Raw genomic sequence first — 12788 nt, 5'->3', positions numbered from 1 at the left:
TCACCTCTAGAATGACAAACAGAAACATACAAGCCAAGATTTGAAGTCTGCCACTCAGGTAGCAGCACTATCACATATCAATCGCACAGAGCAATGTGTTCTGGTACGTCAGGTCATTCATTTTGCTCACTAAGACATTCACATGTACCTGTCTCAATTAAGGCACATCTTAAATAACAATAAAAATTATTCAAACCAAAAATTCGGAAACATAAAATAATTAGAAAATGCGATTTAATTTTGATTGCACTTTGAAAAGTTACAGGTTGAAATAACTTTCCTTTTTATCCTAATCGAGAAGAGAGACTATGTATGCTTTGCAACTTTTGAAACTGCAATTAGTCATGCCTGTTTTCTGTACCTTTCAATCAAGGAATGATTTTATGGGTTTTCAGCATATCGATCCATTCAAGACAAGACCTCTCTGTGTTCCTAAACCCCGGAAAACCATAGTCCTTGCTCTTCTTCATGCTCATGCTCATGCTCACACCCTTCATCAAACTCCTGTTCAATATTCTGTCAACAGATAATCACCATTGTTCCCCCACTTCTTCAAGCCTGCTCTCCACAAGCCCCTTCTCCTTCACTATTTCCTCCCACACACCGCTCTTACTTTTCATTTCCTCTGCCAAGGAAAATCAACGCCCCTCATAATCACCCGCCTCCACCTCCAGCTTCTCTGCAACCACAGTCCACAGATTTTTCCATCTGAATACATCCCCGTTGCTCACATTAAATACCTTGTTCTTCCCATTTGGTTCAACGCACGCCCATATCTGCTGCTCCGCAATGGGTTCCGCATCTGAAGCCTCCGAAAGCCCCTCCCATGTGATGGAATTCCCCGGGAATCTGAACTGCGTGCCCTCCTTGCAGATCGCAGCGTAAACTGCGAGAGAAACCAGGAAATTCATGGAGGAGTAGCTAGTCAAAGGAGAGAAACCGAATAATATTACAGCGGGGCGATTGATGGACCAGCTGATCTTAATATCACTCTCTCCTCCTAATTTTTCAAACAGTATGTCCTGCAACTTATCATGGTGGCTGAATTTCGAGCCATTAGTCAGCCTGGGAAGTCTCTCCTGATCCGGAACCTCGTCAGGATCAGTAATCAAATCCATGGCAGAAATATCATGAGCGCTAGGATAATTCTCCGTTCCCGTTTGCAGACACACATGTTCCAGATTGGGGGCATTGGGAATAAGACAATCCAAGACATTTGCAAGCATTTTACTGTTCAAATCGGCCTCTTTGATTCCTCGGCGGGCATTTGCGATCACCCAGAAGACGTGCGTGACATCAGTGAGAGGCAACATGGGTTGCATGCAAGCACGATGTGGACCCACAAGTTTGTTGCATTGTTTTTATCTCCTGATGTGAAATATTGTTTTAGTGAATATAAAGATTTTGATGATAGGTTTATTCGCTAGGGTGCAAGCATGACTGGTAGGGCCCATTAACACAACTCAACATCCCTTTATTATTGTTATTTGCAGATCTGTCAATTTGTGTGTTTAAAATTGTAGTAACTATGTGATCTAAATATTATATCGGCTTTTAGTTAAGTGCCCTCATGTTATCATATGATATCTATGCTCTGTTTGGTGATGGATCAAGTATGGTCTCTAACCTATATGTTTGGTTTCCTTTAAATATTGGTTTCTCTTTGAGAACATTAAGATTAAGATTGAATTCAAGAACATTCAATACAAGTATGCTTGGTGTCCAAACCTACTCACTAAAAAGCAAAGCCAAACCTCATGGAATAGCTCACTGTTGCATATCGGCAGGGACTACCGCTGCTTGCGGATCTTGTTCTTAATAGTTATTGAAATGAGATTATTCATGGATTATTTGAGTCATATGGTATTTTTTTAGGATCACAACTTATATCATAGGTTGGGTGAATGCCAGAATGCCAAAAATGTGTGGTATACATTGCACACATGGGTATGGAATTTATATTTCAATTATGAACCTTCAAGACATCCCAGACTTACGTTTGAATTGTCTAAGTGTATTGTTGCATTTGAAAATGACTAGAAATAGTATTTAAATTAATGATTATATTGAACACTCGAGTCATGAAAATATCTTCTATGTAATGAATTCACAATGATAGTTAAATAAATCTCACTCATTTAATTTGTTTAGAAGGATTGTGCATTTCCTGAAAGTCAGGCTGAAGATTGAAGATTTTCTTTTTGTAGCCATGTTGATTCACAACATTTGTTAAATATTATTAGAACAATGGTGTAATGTATTAATAGCCTGTTGTACTTGAGTACCGTTGTTTGAACTTGAGTTTTCCTATACAGACATTCACCAAGATTTGAATAGCATTGCACGAATAGCTCTCTCTCTCTCTCTCTCTCTCTCTCTCTCTCTCTCTACATACATACATATATATATATATATATATATATATATATATATATATATATATATATATATATATATATGTATATATATATCCGGGACACGCCCTCTTCCGGCCTCAATAATGCATCCTGGGTGATTATCCTCTTTCAGTCAATCACTCATGTATCATAGGTTAAAAATGGAAGAAACCAAATATATTTTAAAACATAGTAGCTTTCAGAAAGTTGTATTTGGAGATTATCTCATGGAGAACACTCTACATAATGATCATTAATCATCAAGAATATATAAGTTTAAATAAGAATAAGAGAGTTAGAACTAACACCTAGAAAGTAGGGACTAATTCCTAAACTAAGACACACGCACAACTAATGAACAGACTCTCTCCAATAATACTTATTCTCCATTAATTTCAACACTCCCATTTAATGGAAAAAGCGTTCACTAGTATGCATAACATCTCCCAAAATAATTCAAATTTAATTCTTCCAAGGGGCTTGGTAAAAATGTATGTTGAATTATCACAAGTATTGCAGTATTCAATATAAATTTCTTTTGACTGAACTTTCTCTCTAACAAAGTGAAACTGTGTATCAATATGCTTTGTGTTTTTGTGAAACACATGATTGTTCGCAAGTTTGATTGAGCTTTGGTTGTCACATCTAATAACTGTAGCATCTTTTTGTTCTTCTCTGGCATAATGGAGAAGTCTTCTCAACCAAATTGCCTCACACGTCGTTGCACGCATTGCTTGATACTATGTTTTTGTTGAAGACAAGGATACCATAATCTGCTTCTTACTGCTCCATGCGATGACATGGGACCCAATGTTGAAAGCGTAACCTGTTATGGATCTTCTGTCATCTAGATTTACAGCCCAATATGAATCTGAAAAACCTATCAATCTAACATCACAAGAATAAGTATATTTAACACCAAAGTCTAAGGTTCCTTGAAGATACCTTAAGATGCCTTTCGCTGCCACCCAATGATTTTCAAGAGGCTTTGACATGAATTGACTCAATACACTAACTGCAAAAGCTAATTCAAGCCTATTTGTAGTCAAATAAATCAGACTCCCAATCAGCTGTCTATACAATGTTGTATCCACCTCCTTAGAACCATCATTATTCTAAAGTTTGATATTATGTTGTAAAGGTACTGAGGCAACTTTGCACTAATCCATTTTGAATTTTTTCAATAGACTCCTGGCATACTTTCCTTGAGACAGAAAGGTCTGGCTAGAATCTCTCCAGACTTCAAGACCCAAACAATAGTGTAACTCTCCAAGGTCTTTCATTTCAAAAACCTGTGACATATTCACTTTGATTTCTTTAATGAGCTCATCAACATTTCCTGTAATAATAAGATCATCTACATATAAAGAAATCGAAACAATTTGCCACTTTTATCAAACACAGTGTACAAATTTGGGTCATTTTTGTTCCTCTTAAAACTATGCTCCAAGAAAAATGAGTAAGTTTTTTCATACCATGACCTAGCTCGTTGTTTCAAACCATATGATGCCTTTTTTGATTTGCAGACTAAATGCTCCTACCCCTGTTTGATAAACCCTTCAGGTTGTTTTAAATAAACATCTTCTTTCAATTCTCCATTTAAGAATGCAGACTTGACATCTAGTTGGTGTAGACTCCTATGATGCTTTGTAGCTAAAACTATCAACATTCTAATAGTGTTCAACTTAGCTACCAGAGCAAAGGTTTCCTCATAATCAATTCCTTCTCTTTGTGAGTAAGCTTTAGCTACCAACCTAGCTTTGTATTTGTCTACACTACCATCTGATTTAAATTTAGGTTTATATAACCACTTGCAACCTATAGGTTCTTTTCCTTCCAACAATTCAACTAAATCCCAGGTTTTCGTTTGGTTCACCCGGTTGTGTCACCCTATCGTGCATGCCACCTTCGCCCATGGGCACCGAAGCACACTACCTTCATGTGGGCATGCCCAAGGCACTCACCTCCGTTTCGAGCATGCACACCCCCATGGTCGCACTCCGGTCTTTCACCACTTCAAGTGGGCATGGGCAATCATGGGCGTCCACTTGGCCTTGGTGCCAACTTGGGGCCATGACATCCTCCCCCACTTCAAAACGATTGTTTTCCTCAACAACAACTTCACTTAGCAACTTCCCTACCAAGCCCAACTATCGGAAAGTGCCACCAACTCAAACTTCTGTCATCCCTGTTGCATGAAATCCTTGCCTTCTTCATATGAATCCTCACCAAGGCTCAAGTCTTCATGCAGTAAGACTCCTCAATATCATGGTCATCAGCCATAACTAGTTGCAATCCTCCACGTTGCCCCAACTCTCAGAAGGATTCCCCCTCCAACTTTGCTGTAATGCATCAATCACGAATGACATTGTGCCAACCCACTGCATTTCATCATGTGAACTATTGCTACCATATTCCAACTCAACTCCAACATGCATCTGTGCATTTGCATGCCCCATGACTTGAACTAGTTGGGTGATCAGTCCAACTATCACGTCCAAACCATGAGAATGCACCTCTTCATGCCATTGTAAGTTGTTTCTTCAACACTTCATCAGATCTTCAACTTTGATCAAGAACTCCTCCTATCATTCCTTCAATCAACCATCGTTCCATATTCATGTCCATGAAGAAAACTTCATCTCATTTCCAATATGTTGCACATCATCATTGTCAAAGGGAAAAGTCCTCACTTGCCTCATCGTCTCGTCCATATGCTTCCCTTGGTCAGAGACCAACAACCTCCATGTCCATCATAATGACTATGTCTCATGAGGCACAACCCATGCCTAAGTGCTCCCACTAAGGCACCTTCATCGTTGCAACCACCATCCAACTCCAGGGTGACTTTCTCCTATCGCATCCATTAAGTCACTCCTCTCGAACACATCCCATATTATGCCCAAGGTATGTGTCCCATACTGCATCAAAGTCAAGTCCAAAACTGACCTCAACTCCTTAATGAACTAGATACTCTAAGATCACCATCACATGAAGTCTTCATCGGCTGCAACATTCTTCAATTCATCATAGGCTCCTTTGAAACATCTTCATCTCAATACTTCAGGAAGACACACTTGTCTCAGTGGCAAGTCCCATCACAAGTTTCCTCTACTCTCTTCATCACATGAACACTCTCATAGATCACCCATGTCTTCCTTAAAAATGACCATGGCCTTGTTGTTTGAATGTGTCCAACATCCTCATCAGTCCATCTGCAAAACTCTTCATATGGCATCAACATGCCCATTCCACATGACAACCTCACTTGCCACTTATGCTTGATGCCCATATGCAACATCCTCAAGCTCCCTTGCTCAATGACCCTGCATGAAGTCTGCCATGCTCTTCTCTTCCACTTCAATCAAGTTAGCACCCTTCGTCTCCTGACCCTCATATCGCCATCGCAAGTCCCTTCCAACCTTGTTGTCTCCCCCACTAAATGTCTACCAAAGACTTCTCCTTAGCCCAAATGCGCCTTTAATGATGAAGTCCACCCTAAATACATATCATATATTTTCTTACAATGTGCGGGCCCTTCCTTCCTTCTTTCCATGAATCATGTCAGGCACTTAGCCAAATCTTCATTCGGCTAAGCATGACCGACTCATCGCATAAGTCCATCGCATTCCACCCTTGTCTCGGGCATTCACACCTTCTACCCTAAGGTCGAATACCACCCGAAGAAGTCCTGCAAACATCAAAATCATCTATCGCATAAACAAACACAAACTCACCCTCAACCTCCCAAGTGAAAGTCATTAATCGTGTGTTCCTCTCAATCAACACAAGGAGAACCATCATACGACTTCCATCAACAACTTCATCTTTATTCCATGGTTGCAATATGCACGAATCTGGTCCAACTTCGGCAAGCTTCCTCTTACCTTGAAGTTCTTCCTTTTTCATCGACAAACTCACAACACTTGTTCTTTCATACTGCCCATAAAGTCAATTTCTTCCTTCAATGGTTGTCACATGCCCAAATCGGGTTCAACTATGGTAGGAATCATCCCACCAAACTCTTCCTCTTTTGGCGATATGTTCACAACATTTACATCGCAATTGAGCATTAGGTCAATCTCTTCTTCACACATCGTAGTTTCTTCCTCTTCATCACAACTAGCAACTTCAACCTGCCCAACCTCCCAACTAAGGCGAAGAAGCTCCCTTCTAACCTTGTCTTCCAAAACTTCGTGTTCGTCTCACAACCTCAGTATTTCTTCCATCATGTGGTCCAACCTATCCATAATTGCATAAGTCTTTCATAGCCCTCTTACAGACCTACCATCATACTGCCCAACTCTTAAGAATCTCACAGCCTTGATTGCAGTCCTTCTTCAATTCTTCCAATCGCCCGCCTTCACAAAGTAAGCTCTAATACCATCTTCTCACCAAGTGGGTAGATGTATCTCTGCCTCCAACCTTCACAAAGTAGGCTTTGATACCATCTCTAATGGCCCCACGTTGTGGTAGCCGAAGACCACCATGGGCAACGTGAAACACTGACAATATTTCGTTGCAAATTACACAACTACTTTAACCCGGACTGCGCCTACTTCTTAACACTTCAATACTTAGTCAATTTTTCCAATTTAATTTTACTTCTTCAATTACTTCATTCAACCTTCAACATATATGCAATATCGCAATTTCAACATAAGCAACGGAAATAAAACTTCATTAACAATATGCAATATTGTAAATTCAATAATGTACAAGGATGTGTGATGGGAGGGGGAACTCCCAACAATTCCCTAGAACTTCTTTTATTGAACTTCAAATATAATACAACAATTTACAATAGGCCATCCATGGCTAAACCTATGCGCTGCCCAACTTTGCAAAGTTACAAAGAGAGGCAGTGGTTGGCCCATCCTAATACACCTGCCCAAAACACCAAGCTTCATATCCAAGTTTTTCCCAAACTGAAGGTTGACATCTTTCCCAACAGAAACCCAAAAATTAGCTCCCTAAACAACCCAGAAAACCAACCCTGTGATATGCTTAGAAAATTTGTTCGCTCGATTAAACCTCTCATTTTTGTGACATGCCTAGAAAAATTGTTCGCTCGGTTAAACCTCTCATTTTTGCGACTGTGCTATTTGCTGCGTTTTCCCATTTCGTGTCGTGCACCCTTCATTTATGCGGTTCTGTAACAGCCATGGTGAAAAGTTCATGTAATAAAAGTTAATAAAGGCAAAAATAATACCATGGTTAAGGGACACGCATTCCAAGCTGAATGTTGGGCAAAGATATCCTAGTGGGCATCACTCGATGTGTGTTTTGGCTAAGGAAAATTGGCAAAGATTAACGTTAAGGCATTAAAAAACAAAAAAAAAAGTTGAATTCGTTCATAGGGTTGAAAAGGTTTCTTCGTTGTCGAAGAAATATATCGGAAACACACACACATCAATCTACAGGTACCATTCTATTTTCATGAGATAAATGGCATGTAGGTTTAAATACTTATTTTTTATATATTTAATTACAAAAGGATTTGAGCGGGATTTAGTTTCCAATCAAATTTTATAGAAAAAAATTGAGAACAAATTGGAAGAATGAGCTAACCTAAGAACATTCAAATTTGACAAAACTTCCCTCAATAGAGGGAATCCAACTTAAACTCAATTTAGTTAAAAAATAGTGTAAACTGAACCTCTTGAATTCTGAGTTTTTCAAATTTGACCAAACTTCAGTCAATAGACGGAATCCAACCTAAATTCAGCTAAGTTAAAAATAATGTAAATAGAACCTCTTGAGTTTTGATTTTTTCATAATTAAAACAATGGGAATATTTGACATCAACATAAGGATATGTATACAACCATGAAAAGTTAAATCATTGATATTTTTTATTAAAAAAATAAAAATTCCAAGTTCTTTTCGATATAGGACGCGTCAGACCACGCTTCTCAAAATAATTACAATAACCACAGAATTAAAAACTAAAACTACATCGTTAGGACAGTATGAACAACCACGAAAAAATGTAATTGCAATCCAAGTCCTGGAATTATAATCTCAGGTGAAGGGAAGAAATTACAACAAGTGAAGCTGCGACGCAGCGAGTCCCTGCGTGAAGTTGAACCTGCCTTCTCTAGTAGCTGTTCGATCCAGGCCCATAACCTGAAATCTAGAAAGCCAGCCAGCTACATAGCATAAGGGATAGGTAGCATAAGTACCATAAACTGTCTTTTAACTGTAACTGTTTGAGCATTTTGTCGGAGAGCTAATAGCAGGTGGCCTAGAGACTTTCAGTCATTGATACAGGCAAGTGCATTTAATTTAATTAGCATTGAGCGGTCAATTAATGTTTTCGCTAGAAAGATTAATATTACAAAAATACAGGTACGGAAATATGATGTTAATTAAGCAACAAGGTTGGTGTTCATACAAAATATACTCAAGCTCCTGACTCGTAACATTTTGCCAACAAATACAGACAACTTTAGAGAAAGACAACTTTTGAAACTTGAATGATCCACAATATGTGTGTTGTTTTGAGTTATCTGGGAATCATTTTAAGAATTTTCAAACTCAAATGATGCAATGTGTCTATGTGTTCTCCCCAGTAAGAAACTCTTCATGCTATAGCAGGAGATATGAGTAAGTTACTTCGCGCAGATTTGAAGTAGTTCTCAGAAAGAGAGAGTAGACTAGTTCACCAGTTTCAGTAATACATAAATCACACAATTGCAATATATATAGTCACATGAACAAGTTTTAGTAATACATAAACACGATTCAAGATACACCAGTTTATGTTGCTAGCCCAAAATGACACAACTGCAATAGAAATAGTGACATGAGAATACAAGACAAGCATGAATGCTAAGAATTAGGACATTAGTGCCGCAGTCGAGCAGAGATGATAGAAGCATAAAAAATGCGAGTTGCAGCACCATGGTGGACCCAAATGCATATTTGAAGCATCCGTCGTACACCTGTAACAGATAAGGAAGCGGGGAAATAAGACATGTGAAGAATACAAGACAAGCAGGAATGCTAACAATTAGGACATTAGTGCCGCAGTCGAGCAGAGATGATAGAAGCATAAAAATGCGAGTTGAAGCACGATGGCGGACCCGAATGCATATTTGAAGCATCCGTCGTACACCTGTAACAGAGAAGGAAGCGGGGAAATAAGACAATGCGTAAGATGATGCAAAAGAGATGTTATTGTTTTTTTGGTTTCTTTTTTCTTTGTCTTTCGACTTTTACGATGTCAATAATCAGAAGAGTCATGAGAATAAGTGCTAAGAGAAACAATGCTGTGAGTTCAGTAAGTTGGCTTAAGCTAATGGATTCCATGTTATGTGAAGCGGGGAGGTGTATGTGAATATCCAGGTGCAGAAGAGGGCAATTTATACAAAAGTTCAACGTGTTTGTAAGGTGGTTTTAAGTGTGAATGGAGCTAAAATACTTGAGGCTCGGATGGAGCAGGGCAGAATTTAATGGTCGACATAAAACGAAAAGCTTACGTTAAGTGAGCAATCAGTGCAATTAAGTGGTCGATATGACATGGGAAGCAAATGGCATATGGAATGATGTATGTGGCGGCAGAAGTAAATGCGAAATTAGGTGATGTATTTGACGTCGGGCAATCTTGGTGGTAGATTGGGTCGGATAGGAAATCTATGTCAATATCTAGGTGCAGAAATCTTGAAGATCAGATTGGAGCAGGCCAGTATTTAATGATGGGCATAAAACGAAGACCTTACGTTAAGTGAGCGATCGGTGCAATTAGGTGATCGATCTGACATCGGGAGCAAATGGCATATGGAATGATGGATGTGGCGACAGTAGTAAATTTGAAATTAGGTGCCCCTTTGAGTCTGTGAAGACAAGAGCCAAGATTACAAAACGAAGGCAGAGTACATCAGCTGAACTTAGGGATACAAACTGTCAGAAACCTAGTCTTTATCATAGCTGTATAGCTCGTATGTTAAGTATGCGTATGCTATTACTCTGGGAAAGAAAAGTAAAATTATTGATCAAATACCTCCAAGTGCTGTCGTACATCTCCACCACCATTATAGGTGTAAGTATGCATTATGTGCTTTGAATAGGCAACCCCTGTTGACATCAAGGGATAATAAAAGTAACACAAATCAATTTAACTGCATGTGCAAAAACAATGTAAAGCTAGAAAAGACACAATGCTTGTGCAACAGCTTTCAACATGTAACTTCTTACCAAACAAATTGCCAGCTGGACTCCACACAACACGGTTTTCATACCTGTAGAGATTGGTGTATTCAATGGGTTTAGTTCAATATGGTCTCGCAGAAATTTTCTGTTTGCGTTGCCTAAATCTGAATACAACAGAAACGAAAACAAAAATCCATCTGGCTGTCCACTGATAGCCACAAAGAACGAAAATCTCTTCTGTTTTCAACATTGCAAACGAAAGATTCTGCCGAAGACTCTATACCCTGATGTCTGTTGATTCCATAGAAGTGCCATCAACAATTTCGCATATACTAAAAGTACCAACTGAGAGCTCCAGTGCTTCTTTACATAGTTTACTCCAGCACTTCTTAGATAGACGATCTTCCTGGGACAAAGTGGAGGATTTAAGGATGGGCTCTAAACAAGGAACCATGACCTTAGCTAAGATCTTATATATAGTATTGCAACAAGATATAGGTTTTCAAACTATGGCAGCAAATGGAAGTGTGTATTTAAACACATATCAAACCAACGTTACAAATATTTACCTAGAAAAAAGTAAGCTTACCATAGTCATTGTGTGAAAAGACTCTTAGACAACTCTTGCTTGGCATGTCCCACAATCTCACTGTCTTGTCCATCGATGATGAAAGTAAATACTGCCCACAACCATATTCAGGAGCTTAGCCACATGCTCAAAAAAAAACTCTTGCTCAGGGACTAGCTTTCAATGTTTTCTTTCATCTAATCACACAAAAAAAAACAATGATAATTGTACCCATAAAAGTTTAATCAAATTTTGTGCTAGAAAATCATATGTACATCCACACAGTCATCTAAATGATTTAAGTAGGCCTAAAGCAACCAGAGATTGTAGCAGATATGACAGCCCCATAAGAAAGAAAAGCCTAAAAGGCAAGTTACTAGGAATTGGATTCAGATGTACATACAGATCTGCCAGATTTAATCCTCAACATGAGATATGCCATATTAATCAGTTGACTCCATATTCCAGAGCCAATGTTTGGAGCCTGATGAAATTCCATTGGCTCAACCCCTTGTTTGCCATGGGATACAAGAAGACTTTAGAGGTTGATGACGTACCAAATGTTGCAGGCAAGGATACTGCTGAAGAGTCATATCGAGGACTTGAAACCAACTGGTGCTGCCAAAAGGTCGAGACAAATATACAGAACCCATCAATGCTAAAGGCCATTCTATCATCTGTTTGGAAGGGAATGATAATCAATGCTTTGTTTGCAGCCATATTTAGTTGTGAAACATATATAGATGATTGAGTCATTGGCCCAGAGACAATGGTATTTTGGAGCCCAGCAGCTTGGGAAACCATATATCTACGTAGGCTCCAAGAACTGAGAAGGGTTGCCTACCTGTTGTTGCATGAATAGTGGTCATGAGGGCCTCAGCAATACCAAATTCTTCATTCACCACCTGTAGCCAGTCCATGAGTATTCGTTTCAGTTTTTACGGTGAGCTAATTTTGACACATAGTTATGACTCAATGACAATGTTTGCAGGAAGTACATTTGTCGATGGAAAAATATAGATGCAACAATCTTAAGTACATTTGTCGTTGGAAAACTATAGATGCAAACAGAAAAAATACAAAAATTACCACAAAAAATATACCTTAAGATGTGCAGAAGCCTTCTCGGTTGTTGTAAAAGCTCCAGATGATTCTACAACATACTCAGCTCCATAGTTAGCCCAGGGAATCTTTGAAGGATCCCTGTAGCAGTGGTTTCCAAGAGATCATAGCATCATTATTCTCTAAATCATAGAAAATCATATGTACATCCACACAGTCATCTAAATGATTTAAGTAGGCCTAAAGCAACCAGAGATTGTAGCAAATATGACAGCCCCATAAGAAAGAAAAGCCTAAAAGGCAAGTTACTAGGAATTGGATTCAGATGTACATACAGATCTGCCAGATTTAATCCTCAACATGAGATATGCCATATTAATCAGTTGACTCCATATTCCAGAGCCAATGTTTGGAGCCTGATAAAATTCCATTGGCTCAACCCCTTGTTTGCCATGGGATACAAGAAGACTTTAGAGCTTGATGACGTACCAAATGTTGCAGGCAAGGATACTGCTGAAGAGTCATATCGAGGACTTGAAACCAACTGGTGCTGCCAAAAGGTCGAGACAAATATACAGAACCCATCAATGCTAAAGGCCATTCTGTCA

At 38.9% G+C, this 12788-nt stretch overlaps 1 pseudogene; it reads right to left on the bottom strand.

The window, feature by feature from the left end:
• Nucleotides 1-638: 638 nt before the first annotated feature.
• Nucleotides 639-1313, bottom strand: LOC149208815 ((S)-8-oxocitronellyl enol synthase ISY1 pseudogene; annotated as a pseudogene).
• Between the last annotated feature and the right edge of the window lie 11475 nt (nt 1314-12788).

Source organism: Pinus tabuliformis, chromosome 1_2 (assembly GCF_031772625.1).
Source record: "Pinus tabuliformis cultivar Carrire ecotype Pingquan chromosome 1_2, CPIR1, whole genome shotgun sequence".
Taxonomy (NCBI): domain Eukaryota; kingdom Viridiplantae; phylum Streptophyta; class Pinopsida; order Pinales; family Pinaceae; genus Pinus; species Pinus tabuliformis.
Note: the sequence above shows the minus strand (reverse complement) of the source record. Positions and strands in the feature narration are given on the sequence as shown.